Genomic DNA, 16548 nt, shown 5'->3' with positions numbered 1-16548 from the left:
TACTAGATTGATAAATTGTCGTGATTTATCGATGAGCATCGGTAATATTGAAATTGGGGCAAAAGCTCCACAAACAAAATGTGAAGATGTGTAGAAGAACAATAAGTGAGTTGGCTAATAAATCGATAAATCGATTAACAGATAATTTTTATTTGCAAAAATTTATAAAAGACAGCTGGACCTTATCGATAAGTATTATAAGCATAGAAAACATGCAGGAACAACTTATTGAATTGTATTCAGAAACTAAAAGAGCAAATTTTTCTTAAAATTAAATTTAATAGAGATGAAAGAGATCGAGGAGTTGACATATTCATAAACATTCTAATTAATTGATCGATAACGATAATTATTTTGATTATATAACTGGTATTTCCAGGAGGTTAGGGCTTAGTTAAGACACATAAAACAAATCGTAGAGGTTGTCAAAGGTTTCATAACTTGTTGAGGATTGTAAAATCACTTGGATAATGTTTTTGGTCTTTACAGGTAAAATGAGTTTGCGTAGTAAGCTGTAAATTGAAGATTTGTGTAAGAGAATTAGAGAAAAACAGAAAAACAGTTTAAAAAACAATTTCCAAAACTTATATCTATTAGCCGGCCGCAAAGACTATAATTATAATAAGCCAAAAAACAAAACAAAAAATTGTAAACTGAAAACGGAAAACTTTCGCCCAAAAATAAAGCGAAACAGTTGCCATTATGCGCTAACCCCCCTGCGACTTAAGGCGCATCTTATGTATACCCCAAAAGCAAATAGATATATATGTATACATCTCAACTACTCTTCTAGCTGAGGGCAATTAAAAACCGCAAGAGCCGCAACATCTGCAGCAATATACATAATAATAGCAATAATAATAATAAGTAGCTATCATAATGCCAGAGACGAGCTGAGATTTAAATAAACAAATTATGGATAAACAAAGCTTTGTCTTAACTCAAAACGGAACAAAGCCAAAAAAAAGCAAAAACCAAAAACAAAAAGCGAAAGTTTTGCTAATGAAGAATAGAAAAAGTTTTTGTTTAGGTTGACAGATTTTTGTTTTGGATTATTTCTGTTATTTTGTTTTGTTTTGGCAACTTTGTTGCGTATTCGGGTCAATCGTTAGGGCGAGCTGAGCACAAAGAAGATGTGGAAGAAGAAGACTCTAGTGTGCACAATTTCACTGATTGAAATAAGAAATTGGACTGCCTCGAACTAGGAGAACGCCCACATATCGCTCACACTTCAAGCCATCTTCACATACATGAACGAATTTGCATTTTTAATTAAGCCAAGACAAGAATAAGGCAAGCACAAAAAAAAAAGCGAGGCTATCTTTCCATTAAAATGAAAACCGCTGCGTGCTTCTATTTTTTACTTCTTTCTACACTTTTTTTTTTTTTTAAACATATACTATGTTGGAAATTCTTTAATTCTTAATTTTTTTTGCGGTTCGTTGTTGGGTTTTGTAACTGAAGTTCTGTGCGCAGTGTTAATGAACTTTTGGCCAGCCGCAGAGCGGCTAAAAAGAAATCATGTACGTGTAATATATGTACATATATATATGTATGTATTTAAGCCGCATGTGCAGAAACTCTGGCCAAAAAGAAAGAACTGTTGAATGTTTAATTTCCAAAAGGGCCTCAAGGGCGCCGAAGACGCAGACCTAGAAAGTGTTTGCGCTTGTTTGAAAGCCAGCCAGAGAAACCCTGAGGAATGCAGTCATTCCATTCCATTCCAATCCATTTCATTTGATTAATCAGCAATCGATAAGTGCGCAGACATTCACTTATCGATGAGGCATAGCTGCCACACATTTAACTTAGATATCTGAATGATATGATTCAGCCAGGCTCTACACTCACTCAAGGCTAAGATTAGATTTTGTGTAATTTTTGTAATCATGTCACTGGGCACTTGGAGATCCCGCTTGGTTACCCCGCCAGCCATTCAGCTTGTCGGCAGCTAATTGGCTTTCATTATGGCCACATAATATTTAATAATAATTGTTATTATTCATCTAAAAGGCCCTTTGGGCGACCAATGAATACGCTTAGCCATTCTGATGCCATGCTTAATTAATCAAATTAGCCAAAGTTGGGGGTAAATATGAAGAGAAAAAAAGAAGCGAATTCCCTGAACCTCGACGAACTCTTAGACTGGGAGATCGAACTCGCAGGCCTACGACAGGCGGCAACAATTAATCTTCAACTCTCAAGTGTAACATGAGGCGCCCCTCTCGGTTAGGACTTTTGATATTTGGCAGCTGGCAGTTGGCAGCTTGGCAGCTTGGCTCTTTCTTTGTTGGCCAAAAAGCCGAGCGAAGCGGAGATTTTTTTTTTTAATATTATGTATGCATATCGTGGCTGGCCGGCCAGCGATTCTTATCTAATGAATGTTTTATGTAGGCGCAAATGAAAAATAAAACATAAAAAACAAAAACAAAAACAAAACCCGACTCGTTTCGTTCGGGACACCTGCCACAATTTTATAATTTGTAATCTCTTCTGATTGCGTTTCCCTGGCTTTATTTTTGGCAATTAAATAACACCGTTGCTGGAGCTGGAGCTCACAGCTCTCCAATAATATATATAAATATATATACATACATATTCTCTTATTTTTTGTTCACCTTTAGCTGCCCCGCTGTGTGCTCTGAAACAGTCGACTGGCTACATTTAATTGTAATCTTCAGGGGCTCTCGGCGAACGTTCGCCGTGTGAAAGGTTAAGAAGATTATTAGAGGTTCAAACTTACAAGATCAAAAAAATACAAAAAATAAAATAAAATTGGCAATGGGAATTTCGGATTCGAGCTCGAATTCGAATTCGAATTCGAATTGAGGAAATGAATGGCGGCCGTGCACACAAGTGTTCCATGTCCAACGATCAACTGGAAAGTCGTACAATTCTCGGTACTCCACAAATATCAAAAAACGATTCTTGAAAGCTTCGGCGCGAGGCATTTCCGTGCTCGAGTCGACGCTTTCGAGTACATGCCAAAGTGTCGTCTTTAATTAGAAGCGAGTGAAACCAAAGCGGCGGCTGCCGACGCTGTTGGGAATCTCAGTGCTGAGGAACGCTAAGCTACGCTTTAAAGTTCTTTGGAACTGGCTGGCATAACTCGAAACTTGCTCTAATAACTTCCGCTGCTGTGATCAACATGCGACGATTATTGCATAAGACTCGGGGAGCACTTGGCGAGCAGAGCAGCGCCACCTACCGCTGATAATTATAAATTGCATAGTCTTTGCTTTTCCCACAGTTTTCCTCAATGAGTTTTTCCACAGTGCTCCCTTCCATTTGGCTGTGGCAGAAAAAATCCTGCAACAAATTGCGCGCATTTAGCGCACAAAATGCCACTTAGAGTTGCGCCCCTCTCTGCGCTTCTCAACGTGGGAATCGCTGTTGAAAATCGGCTTGCGCGCTGCTTACCGTACGTAAATAATTGAAATTAATATAATAAGTTTTTTTTTCTCTCCTTTTGGTTTTATTTTTTTTTTTTTGTACGCTTTCAGCGATTTCTTTAAAACATTTTATCGCTCGCATTTTACTCGTGTCGGCGTTCCCTTTGACGTCCAAGAGACGTGAAACAAAAACAAAAGACCAGAGAATAAAATGGTTAAAAAAATGCGTAGATTGGTAGCCCGCACATTTTTCTACATGGCTAGCATTCTGCGCTGATTCTTCGTGGTTTCTGATGCTTTTTATTATTATTATTATTTTTGTTGTTTCTTTGTGTTTGTTGTTTTTATCTTCTTTACTTCTTTCAGAGCCTCCGACTCTTTGACCACTCAGTGGACTGTGAAGCAGGAACCCGCGCTCGCATATTGTTAGCAGCTGGAGCCAGCCGTATGGCATATTTCATTTTAATTATTTTATTAAAGCCTCTCAGCCACAATGTGCAATTACTTAAAGTGTTCAATGCGTCGTTTGATGGATGGATTGGATTCAAGAGTTTCGCAGCTCAATGCCCGAGGTGCCCAGCCCCCATTTATAGATCACTCAGCACCCAGCTGAACTACACGTCGTCGAGCTCAATGCATATTAATAGTCTTTTACTAAACAAACTCTTGCAATTTTCTGTTTGATCAGCAGCTCCTCAAAAAAAAAAAAAAAAAAAAAAAAAAAACAAATTTAAAGCTCGTTAATTGCTACGCATTACGATAAAAAACGCAAGACATGCGTATTATTTAGTAGATGTGTATTTACATTGCTAGAAATAACTTAAACATAAGCCAAACAGCTGCTGCAGAAACAGCCGTTGCTTTGTGAACAAAAGTACAAATATATTTAAATATATATGTGCATAGATATGTGGAGCAGTTACTAATTGTAGTCGTTGACTAATATACCCTGTTAAAGTGCTCTTCAGATAATTATTATGAACAGTTGATATATTTCATTTTTATAAGCCAAGAAAATATTTAAAATAAATTGTAAAAAATATTTAAGTAGTGTAAGAGCATGTTATAAATAAAAAAAAATAAATGTAAATGTAATAAATAAAAAATAATAATAAATTACATATAAAAGTGTTTATAATATAATTCATATAAAATATAATTTTATTTATATTTAAGTAATGAAATATATATATCTAAAAGTATTTCAATTTTGTTAAACAATTTATTTATTTTATTTTTTAAGAAAAAAAAATTAGTGAATAAAATACATCTACTTTTATTTAAAAGTAGATTTATTTTATTATTAAAAAAAATAGATAGATAAAAAAAAGTTAATAATATAAATCTACTTTTAGAGTTATTTTATTATTTAAAAAAAAATAAAATAAATAAATAAATAAAAAAAAAGAATAAAATGAATATAAAAGTATTTTATTTTTAACTAAGTAATTAAAATATTATTTATTTTATTCACTACACTTCCTTATATGTAATCTAGTAATTTAAAATCTTTATATTTAATTTAAATAAATAAAGTTTTTAAATATCTCCTCTCTCTATATATATACATAACTCGGTTAACAGCTCAATATACCCCATACTTCTTGCACTGCTAGGGCATATTTAAAAAATTCCAGAGCATTTCTTTTATTTAATAAGAGCAACGCAGCAGACTACGAAGAAGAAGAAGAAGAAGAGGCAGCAGGAGGAGCAGCAGCAGCAGCAGCAGTAGAAACCGCTGCCACAACTGACTTCTTGGCGGTGGCCAACAAAATGTTTCAGGTCTTAACTCCTTGACTACCGCGCTGTCTCTACTTCTACTTTTCCCCCTCTCTTTCTTTCCCTGTCTCTCGTGCTGCTCGCTGGCCGTTTTGCATTTAATGTGTCATGCAACGCTGCATAGCGGACGCTGCTGTTGCTGCTGCTGTTGCATATGTTGCAGCAGTTGCAACTTCTGTTGCTGCTGTTGTTATGTGGCAAGCGCCAAGTGTTGCAAACAATGCGATGAGCGAGCGAGCGAGCGAACGAACGAGCGGTGAGCGAGAGGAAGCGCCAGAGGGGCTGGAAAAACTGCTTATGCATATGGCGAGGAAAATGTGCTGCCAAGAAAAATGCGAGCTTCAATTGCTAAGTGAGAGACAGAGAGAGAGAGAGAGGGAGAGAGAGAGAGAGAGGGAGAGGCACAAAGAGGGCAAGCAGAACTGAAGTGTGTGCCGTTGCATAAATATCGAGCTAAAGTGCCATGGGTAGGGGGCAAGGTAACTGTCGAGGTCTCCCAGCAGCAGCCGCCGTAGCAGCGACAGCGACAGCAGCTGCCACACACGTTGCACACACGCACCCAGCGGCGACTGCGACGTCGACGGCTTTCGGCTTTCGGCGACTTGGCTTAAACGCATTTTTGCCATTGGCAAGAGCCAAAGGCATGGCAAACAGACGGGGAATGGGACAGGTAAGCGCGTTAAGCGCGTTGTGAATTATATGTAAGATAGTGCAAAGCAGGTGAGAGGGAGTCAGAGAGAGAGAGAGAGACAGAGAGAGAGAGAGAGAGAGAGAGAGAGAGAGAGAGAGAGAGAGAGAGAGAGAGAGAGAGATTGAGAGATTGAGAGAATGTAGGCAGACTTCAAGGAACATTTCAATGCTATTTACGACGCAATTTCGCACAAGGCATATACTGAATTATATATGTATATGGCAGAGATGTCTACTTCTGAAATTTATGATGAGTTTTCTCCACTTTTTATTTCGTTTCGAAGCAGGAAGTGAAATCCAAAATTCGAGAAAAACTCCAGCCAAACAGCAAAACTATATATATATACACAAACTCTAAATTCAAATTAAAGCAACAAAATTTGAAGCCCTAAACACAGCTGAGAGGTGCAGTTCAAACGAATTACGATCACATCGCATCGCTTCGCATGTAAAAATGCATTGTCCATAAATTATGCGTGTTTATCATTATCAAAAGAGATAAAAACAAATAAATCTTTGGGGCGGCACAGTAAAACCTGTCGGCGAGTCAACACAATTTAAATAAGGAGAAATAAAACAGAAATTATATATACATATATCTAGCTAGCCACGGAAAACTAATTAAAATAATACCAAGAAATTACGGAAGCAACTAATTGGACAACTCGTGGTCTAAAGCTTGCCGTAACATGACGAAGAAGAAGAAGTCACAGAAGTCGGAGAAGAAGCTCTATAAAAACCGGAGTCCCTCACAGTTTGACAATTGCTTGGCTTACATAATGCCGACTCTCTCGAGTCTTGGCTAATAATGTTGTTGACGGCTTTTAATAACCCAGCTGAAGAAGTTGAGTGAAATGAAAAGAAATGGAATGGTATGGCATGGTATGGTTTGAATATGCCAAGAACCGTAGCAAGAGACGGCGGCAGAACTTTGATCTGCACAAGTCGAAAGACTTTTGACTTTGGCATCTCAAATATTGCAGATCGAAACAATTAAACGGCAATCGGAACAATTAAATGTTTGCAAAAGGCAGGCCGACAAGAAAACAAATGGCCAACATGGGTTAATTACTCTCTCCGGCCCAGACCTATTCCCATTCCCCCATTAACTCGTTTCCCCATTCCCCCATTCTTATTCTCAGTCCCATTCTTAATCTTCCTTCTTTAGAGCAGTGTTGAAAAAGGGCGTACCTGGCAGCTGAGTGTTAAGAGACCGAGAGAGAGAGAGAGAGAGAGAGAGAGAAGGAGTGAGGATGGCGAGGAGAGTGGAGGATGAGTTGAAGAGAGCACGCTTCGCTGCGCAATTTAAGTGACTCGAAAAAGGTTCAAAACTATTAAAAGTTTTGCTGCGAATACCCTGTAATCAGAATGCAGCTAAAGGCATGCTAATTATATGCGAATGAGCGCAGGCAAGTCTTTCAATGGAAGCTAAGAAAGACAGATGAATTCTTATATAATAAATAGAACGTATCATAAATAATTATAATGTGTGCTCTTTGACTTTAAAATCTGTTTATCTCAATTTAAGAAATTAATATTGGAATAAGGAATAAGAATTTTAAAGAACTTCAATTCTTTTTTACAGGGCATCTAGCAGTCCTGCTCTATATACATATATTTTGTATGCATGAAAAGTGCACTCAATTGCGGCATGATTCTCATTTTTTTTTTTCGCGTTTCTTCCATTCGATGATCGTTGTAGGCACTTCCACCTGTGACTGTGACGCGGGCTGTGATCTTTATCGAGGCACAGCTGGCACTTCAAGTTCACTTTGGGTTCAGTTCGGTTCTCGTTGGGGTTCTCTCGCTGCCGCTGTCATTGTTGCCCCTGAGGATTTCCATTTGAGTGACTCGCCAGGCTACAGTAGCCGGCATTTCGGCTTGGAAAAGCGATTTAATATTTTTCCCAAAGACAGACGGCATTGTGTTTTCTTATCAATTAAAGCGTGACCTTTGTTGTGGTTTATCTGAAGCGAATTAGTTCGGCCAGCCAGGTCGGCTGCTTTATGGTCTAATTAGTTGAAGAGAAACCTCCGTTCATTTCGGTTCATTATGACTTCACACACAAGAAAAAAAAAAAAAAGAAGAAGCAAAATAATAATAGACAGAGGAGAAAGAAAGAAAAATCAAAACTCATTCGTGTCGCTGATGACATCAAGCAAATGCTTCCATCACCTTTCTGGCTATCAGCGCAAGTATCTAATAAATCGAGCACTATCAATATAAATTGTGGCACCTTCCACAGCGACAAGGCCAATCAGGTAATCAACGCATTCACTTGTATTCAGCGGACGTAAATAGCTGTGAAGCCTACTTGGAGTGTTCTGATGCATCATTGGCTAAAAACAAATTGCTACAATCAGACTCTATAAATAATAATATTAACATTTCTCCCTTTCATTCATTCGCACTTCACACTCGAACAGCAATAATATTGTAAAGGCATTACTATAATTACACCTGCCAAATGCTGCTAACAAGCAGGTGACTTTCAAGTCGATTACCTTTGCTTCTTCTTCTTTTTGCCAAGCGCAAATTTCATTGACAAAGCAAAGGGTGAAAATGTTTTGTAAGTACTTTAAAAAGAAATACAAACGGAATACTTTTTATCAATTTTGTACCTCTTTTTTCTTTTGATAAATTCGTAGCAAACAAAGGTTATTTTTCTATTTCTAACTTGGTTTTTTAATGAAATTTACATGAATATTTCGATAGGCTATTACACAAATCGTTACACATAATAAAAATTATTAACAAAATGTCACGTTTGGCTGTTGTATAGCCCTTTCATTGTATTAAATGTTTTCGCATTACGAAAGAACCATTTAAATACATGGAAATACTTACATATATAAATATGCTATGCATTATAAAAGAATATTCATTTCCTTAACATAATATACGTTAATATTACTTATAAAAATAAGGCTTTACTATACTAAAACTGACTCAATTTCTATTCTCCTTTAGTATTGATATACATACCCCTAGACTTGTCTATTCTGTTTCCTCTTTTTATGCAATTCGGTTTTAGTGTTCTACTCCTATACATTTCTAGACTTGTACTGCTATACTGTTATACTTCTATACTGTTATTCTGTTATACTTTTATACTGTTGTACAGTTAAGCATTATTACAGCATGGGAATTATAACACGTTTCAGTAAATGGATAATACGAAGATGCGAGCATACAAAGAGTCAAATTTTTTGCGCATGTCCGCAATTATTAAAGTTTAGCTCTGGGCAAAGTTTTCACATATTTACTCATTAACTGAATGATCGTTTTCACTTTGATGTAATACCGATACGATCGGATCCGTTACGCTGCGTTACGATCCTGATGTCGCAAAGCTCTTTAAAAATGCCAAACACAAAATGCCCCAAAATAAAAATTAAAAAAAAAAAAAAAACTAAATAAAATTAAACCAAAAGCGAACGCAATAAAGTAAAAAAGTTGGACTTATAAAACAATTTCAATTGGTTCGCGTTTTGGGGCATTGGTATTTCCACTCTTATCTCTACCTCTCCATGCATTGAGCTCCACTTCGGCCCTTTTTGTCGAATTCTTCGCTTTTGTCTTTTTTTTTCGTTTATTTAATGTGAAGCGCGCAATTTTCGTTGACATTTGCAAATTCTTGTCACAAACGCGAAAATTTACAAACGGACAAACATAAGGTGTATGTATGTACATATACGTATATGTATCTATATAGATACATACAAATAAAATCAGCAACAAAAACAAATAAGGCGAATCATAAAAAAAATGTTTAGCTTTCAAGCGAATTTCAACTATTTTGTAGCTGCGGCCTCTTTTTCGAAATTCATTTATTTTTTTATGCTCAGCATAGACAGAGTGCTAAATGAGTGTATTGATTGCGAGAAAAATATAGCTAAGATTGAGCTTGATTCGAATTTTCTTAACTAAATCTTGAATAATATAATATATAAAATCTTGAAATCTGAGTATAAGAACTAAAGCTAAACTCGTCTTAATATTTAATAAATTGCTGTGTAATAAATATTCATTTTTATATTTTATTATATTGTTTTAAAAATTATTAAAAAATATATATATAAATATTTATTAACATTCTTCTATTTCTTCACTTCCCTAATTAAAAATTCTACAATTTTAAAAGCACGAAGTTTATATAATTTTATTAAGGCAATAGTTTATCCTATTGCTGTATTTATTTTCAGTTTTAAAATCTGCTTCATAGCTCTAAAAATCTTTATTATTATTTAGCAAACAGGGTATCAGACAGTCTTTAGCAATATTTGTTCTAGACTCATTTTTTTTTTGACAGCTGGAGTTGCACATATAGAACGCAAAGCGCATCGCCCTCTTGACCACGCCCACTTGTGAACAATTTGTGCATGTTTGAATGCAAATATTTGAATGAAAGCAAACGCAAGCGTCGAGCGACTGTCAGCGGGACGGCTGGCTAAGTTAAGTAGGTAAATGTTTATGGTGCGCTTTATTGTATTGTTGCCACTGCATTTGACGACAGCAAAAATCAACAACAACAACAACAGCAACAACCATAACAAAGAGGGGCTGGGGCTGCCTTAACACCACAATATATGTATGTATGTTAATTCCCTTTCGAAAGTAGTTCAGCATTTTGGCATTTTAACATTTTGGCCAGCAAATATTTGCCAATGGCATACAAATGCGAACTCTTTGTCTCTCCGAAGAACACGCGAGCTGTGTTGTCTCTATGAAAATGTGTCACAAATGATGTCGGCCAGAGTTGCCCCCACAATCCAATGACAAGGCAACTTTAGTGTGAAAGGTTGACAGACAGAGAAAGAGAGAGAGAGAGGGCGAGGGAGCCACAAAGTGGGCTAAAGATTAAGGAAATGCCAGAGAGGAAGTCAGTGGAACAACAATGAAAAGACAACAAATTAAGGCAACAACTATACATACATACATATGTATATGAAAATAAAAGAAACGCTCCACTTGTCGCAATTTAACATCATTAAAGGAACCCGAACAATATGTGGCTGAGCTGCAAGAGCTTTCACTTAAAGATCAGGCAGAGCAAAGCAGAGCAGAGTATAGAAATGTGATTAAAGACAATCTAGAGAAGAATAAGGAAATGCTGTTTGAAATGTAATTGGTTTATATATGTATATAATTTTGGCTGCCTTAGGCTTTTCAATAAATCATCAACTAAAATGAAAGTGAAACATCAGAAATACAATTTTAATTACATTTAATTTTAACTGTTATTAACTACTCAAAAGTTATACTATTTAAATAAATAATTTTAAGAGAATTATCATTTTAAGCCACTCTCTATTTAGAATATTTTATTATTTTAAATATATATATTTCATTTAGATCACTTTCATTTGAGATTTTGTCTATTTTTAGCTGGCTTTACATACCTTTCTAAGAGCTCTTGCTTAATGTTTGGTGCTTTCGTTTTTGCATAAATTTTGCACACATTATTTATTTATTTATTTATTTTTGTATTTTGTATTTGTGTAGCTTTTGTGAGAAAATATTTAAACAGTTTGCGTTTTGTTTGCACTTTTAGGGTTTGTTTTTTATATTTCAGTATTATTATGATTATTTCTCTTTGTTACCGAATAAACTGTGTTAACACTTAACTGTTATTAAAATTAACATAATTATAGTATTAGCCATATGTGTTTCTGTTTTTTTTTTTTTTGTAGCCAGAGAGAAAGAGATTTCACTTTCTTCAAAGGCAATCATCAAGAGTTAATTTCAAATGTTTTAAATTATTTGCATCAACAATAAACGAATGCAATTAATTGTTGCGCTCGAATGCACAGCGAGGCGAAACGGAAATGGATGCGAATATGAATATGGATATGAACTCGAAATGCCAAAAACAAAGCGAAGATACAACAACCAACAAGCAGCAAGAAATAATGTTGTTAAATTTGCAATTAGCTTTAAACTCGATTTCGATATTTGCGTTGCATTACATTTAATTAGACGGCCAGCGGTGATGAAACGTGAATGAACGTGAATGAACTTGGCGGAGAGTGCAGAGCGGCAATAACAAAGCGCAAAGCAAAAGCAAAAAATTAATACAACTCAAAACACAAACAACAAAGCACAGTTACAGTTACTCAGCTTATAAGCATGCAAAAAGAACAAACTTCACGGTCAGCCTTTGCAAGTGAACGAGCGAGCATTCGAATGAACTGCACACACACACGCACGCACACGTACGATCGCACTTTACGGTGTGGGAGAGCGTGAGAGTCAAAGTCAAGTTTACACCTACGTTCTGTGCCGCCTATTGTGTCTGCCCGCTTAACGTTGTGCACGCGACGAGCGCCAAAAGTAAACTGACTGCGCCGGCCGATACGATACGTCTGCGCAGCCGACTTCGCACGCAACTTGTTTGACAAGCAGCTGGAGCCGAATCGGCTGAGAGAGAGAGAGCGAGAGCGCTCGGCGCGACGCGGCGCTTGCAATTCTTTCCTATGTGCCTCTGTGTGTGCGTATGAGTGTGTGAGTGTGTCTTGGCGTCGCGTCGCGTGGTCTGTTTGATCATTATCTGCAAGCCACGCTCAACTTCATTATGAGTAGCGGCAGCCGCATGTGTGCTCTCCAACTCCAGCTTAAACTTCCCATACGTGTGTGTTTGTGTCTTGTAAGTGTGTGTGCGTGTGTGATCGCATTACAACGAGCTGATGACAAATTTGTGATAAGCATTGGAAAATCTCTTACTGAGCATTAAATTAATTTGCCCAATGAAAATGCCGAACGCCGATTGATATCAAATTGAACTTTGTACCCGCTTGCAGTGTGCCTTAATTGGCCGCCAGGCGGCGCTTCAAAGTGTAATTTATGAGCATTATTTTTTGTAGGGAGGCGGGAAAATATTCTTTATTTGTTCCACAATATTTGCATATATTCGGTTTCCCTTTGCTCATGCTAAATGAATTTACGACTTTGTTATATATTTATATAAATGTATATACTATACATTCTATCGCGCTGGGCGTTGGGCCTGATGTAACACATGGCTCAATTAGTTTGTTTGCTATTTCCTTGGAATTTCATCGCCATTATCGTAAATAATACTAGATGAGTGTTGACATTTGAAACAAAGGGAAACTAGGAATTTCTGCGGAAACAATGGTCAATTCAAGCTGCGAAATAGGTCTAAAAGCGAATCGAAATTAGTGCGGTTATTACTGTCTACTCCAAGTTATTGTTTAAATTGGGTTGCCAAAAAAACTAAATAAAATAATAATAATAATAAGAGAAGAGGGAGACGATAAAGAGCAGTGTAGGAGCGGGGGGATCGCGATGCCTTCGGCCACGCTCCACGCTTTGGGCTTAGTAATTTTTAATTTGGTGATTAATCGATAAGCGACAGCCTCATCGACTCGACACCAGGCCAATGTACGAGCCACACAAATAAACCATGTATGTGTGTTTGTGTGTCTGTGTGTGAGTGTAAGCGAAATGAAATGCGATTAGAATTTGTAATAAGCTCTCTCTCTGGAGAGCTCAAAGCTTAAGCTTGAGCTGATAAAGATCTCTCTCTCTCCGACAGCCTCTGCCCCTCCCTCTGTCATTTCATTTCATCTCTCTGTGGGCTTCTCAGCTTGAAATTTGTTTATTTGGGTATTAGAAATTTTACACCCGCAACAAAATATTTGTAAGCTGTTTTTTTTTTTTTTTTTTCGAAATTGAAAGTGCATTAGGATGAGTTCACAAAATTGTTCATGTTTTTTATTCCTCTGCTGCTTCGGCTGATGTTAGCTTTCACTTTGTTTGGTTTTTTGTCTAGAATGTTGAAGAGATTTGAATGGAAATGAAGCGTGTTGCATAATCTACCAAGAGTCTTCGAGAGATTCACGACCTTTGGCCAATTATCAGGCAACTTTCTTTGCTTCTACTTTTGTCTGGCTACAACTTTCACACAGAACCCAGAAAAAATAAAACCAAAACAAAACACTTTCCCAAAAAAACAAGAAAAAAAGAAACATATTTTCATTCTTCTTCTTCTTCTGCCTCCTCTTCGGTTTCTACTCCGTATTGTCATCTATCAAAAGCTGAGGGCGACTTCTCGCTGAGTTATGTTTTTCATTTGATTTTCTGATTGACAGATCTGCCCCTCGCACAGCATCCGTAATGGATACCAAATGTGTGTTTTGGCTTAGTTTCGGTACGACGCCATTCAGCCCTAATCGGCATGTGTAAATAAATTTATGCAAAGCAAATGCAAAGCAGCTGCCTATTAAAATGTGTCAGCGCGTTTAGTGCGAAAAATATATTCACTCCGTAGACCTTGTGCCACTTGAGACGCCACACATCAAGCCCATTCCCATGCCTATTCCCATTCCCATTCCCATTCCAATTCCATACCATTCCAATCAGCAGCTATCTTGACATGTTGTGCGTCACTTGGCAAAACAAATCAATCAAAGGCAGCTGCAGAAGCTCCGCTAAAATTGCATAGCAAAACATGTGCCAATATCAAGATGTCGTATATACACATATCTACATATACATATGTATATACACGTACATCTATAGCATCTCTATCTGCATATCTGTAGCACATGCCCCACACGTCGTTTCAATTGCGGCAGAAGCTGCGGCGCCAAATGCAAATTGCATTCATGTTTTGTTTCACGGTTAGCGGCGAAACTTTAAAGGCGGCATCATTTGACATGTGACACTATGCGCGAAATTCCACCCCAGGGGGTATACATAGACATATGTATGTGAGTCTAGCTAGAGATCCATTTGCATAACATAGAAATAGAAGATACACTAACTAGGTTGCAAATATTTGGTAAAACTTGGATTTGGGTTTTTATTCAGTTATTTTTGTGGCATATTTCTATACATTCGAAAGTTCTTTACATTAGTTTAACGGTTTAACTGTTTTATACAAGTAGACACATCTCTTTCTTTTTCTTTATCTCTCTCTCTCTTTCTCTCTTTCTACTTCTCTCGATTTTAATAATAATACATATTTTTTATTGGGTAGAATCTTGGTATTTTCTTTTTTTTTTTTTTAATTTTTTTTTTTCGCATTTTTATTTAATTTTTTATTCTCAACTGTTAAAATAAGTAAATTTTAGCACTTTCAGATCTATATAACTTTCGTTTTGTATCTTATCCTGAGCAAAGTACTTATATGCAGTAAATCATATTGTAATCACGATATATCCACTGAACAAATACTCTATAAATTCATTACAAAACAACTATTCGAAGAGCATAAAAAAAGTTTGTTACAATTTATTGCCGAATTGCCGGCAGTCAATCAAAGCGCATCGATTGATAGTGTTCAATTGTGTGTTTTCCCATTGCTTTTCCTATCTTTTGTCTCTCTTCTCTTATTTAGGTTTTATTCAACGGTGACTTGATTTTCCAGGCTCTCAGGCAAATGACAAAGTTCAGCTTCAATGCGGGAGAGACACAAAAAAGCGGACAAACTTATGATGCCACGAAAATGGTTCACAATGCTCACATTAAGTTCACAATGGAGCATGTTGCACTTGACAGTCGCATTTGTTAGGCATTGACAACAAATTTATTGTTTTTCGATTTGCATAAAATACCGCAAAAAAGGCTAAAAACTGGCCATAAAAGGCTAAAACTTGCCGAGCGCCAAGCCAGAGCCGCGGCGGCTCATTAAAGACTTTTTTGCTGGGCAAATTATGAACAGCGCGCATAAATTTATTCACTGGTTTGTTAACGTGTTAAAGCGTGTTTTTCTGTTTAATTTATATAATTATTTACTTAACTAACGAAATAAAATTATTGCAAATACTTGGCTTTACTAAAATGGGAGAATCTTCAAAGAGATTCAAGAATGCAACTGACCTAGCTTAATGAAAACATAAACATAAATAAGGTCTATAAAAAACTATTATTAAAATTTGCCATAAAAACAACTCGAATAAATATAAAACTTAATGTGAATTACACGCAGAGTCCACATAAAATAAACATAAAAATAAATAACAAACAAAAAACGCACAAATAATAATAATAAATAAATGCAGAAAAAAAAGACAGCAAAAAATAAAGCTAAGCATTCATAAATTTCAATCAGTGGGCCAACTAAAAAAACATTAAAATATATATGTATATCTATATATAGATATATCGCTGCTATAAAGTGCATAAAAATTCAATTTCGCATTGCCAAAGGGAACTTCGGATTGGAACAGTGCACCGGGACTATTGTCTAGTACAAATAATGCACAATAAACATAAATTAGCAATTTATATTTTTTGGTATATATCGTTGTGCGCCTTTAAATGAATTAAATTGGGCTTGTTAGGTGGCCAAATGACCTTTGCTAACAAAGCAAAAGCGCTGGAGGAACTGCTGCACTCCGATTGGAGTGAATGAGACTGCCAATTGGAGTCCGTTTACATTATAAATTGGCAACATTCGACATTCGTTTGACAATCGCCGAATTGGCCAAGTTCACATGGTGTCGATATCGAATGTCGATGTCGATGTCGACTCCTAATTCATGTATTAGAAAGTACACAGAGTTTTGAGTTTGGGGCGTGGCAGCGAGTGACGATGGCGAGGGCACACCTTATAGAGCGGTGCTGCCTCATAATGAGATCTCCAGCCGTATCTAAAAAATATACAAAAAATACCTAAAGACAAAAAACAATTGCCCGTGTGCTAAAAGGGGCGTGAAAA

General features: G+C 36.6%; 1 protein-coding gene and 1 long non-coding RNA gene across 5 annotated transcripts in view; both read right to left on the bottom strand.

Moving 5' to 3' along the window:
* bbg (PDZ domain-containing protein big bang) overlaps positions 1-16548 on the bottom strand; it is a 268523-nt gene that overhangs the window by 105625 nt on the left and 146350 nt on the right. The window lies entirely within an intron of this gene.
* On the bottom strand, positions 2921-4007 carry LOC149091468 (uncharacterized). Its single transcript, XR_016196696.1, has 2 exons — positions 3750-4007; positions 2921-3719 (listed from the first exon to the last, which is right to left on the bottom strand). It is a non-coding gene; the product is annotated as an uncharacterized LOC149091468 (long non-coding RNA).

The sequence above is a fragment of the Drosophila navojoa genome, chromosome 4 (genome assembly GCF_054131105.1).
Source record: "Drosophila navojoa isolate 15081-1374.11 chromosome 4, UAZ_NAV_1.0, whole genome shotgun sequence".
NCBI lineage: Eukaryota > Metazoa > Arthropoda > Insecta > Diptera > Drosophilidae > Drosophila > Drosophila navojoa.
This window is presented reverse-complemented; position numbering and strand designations above follow the sequence as displayed.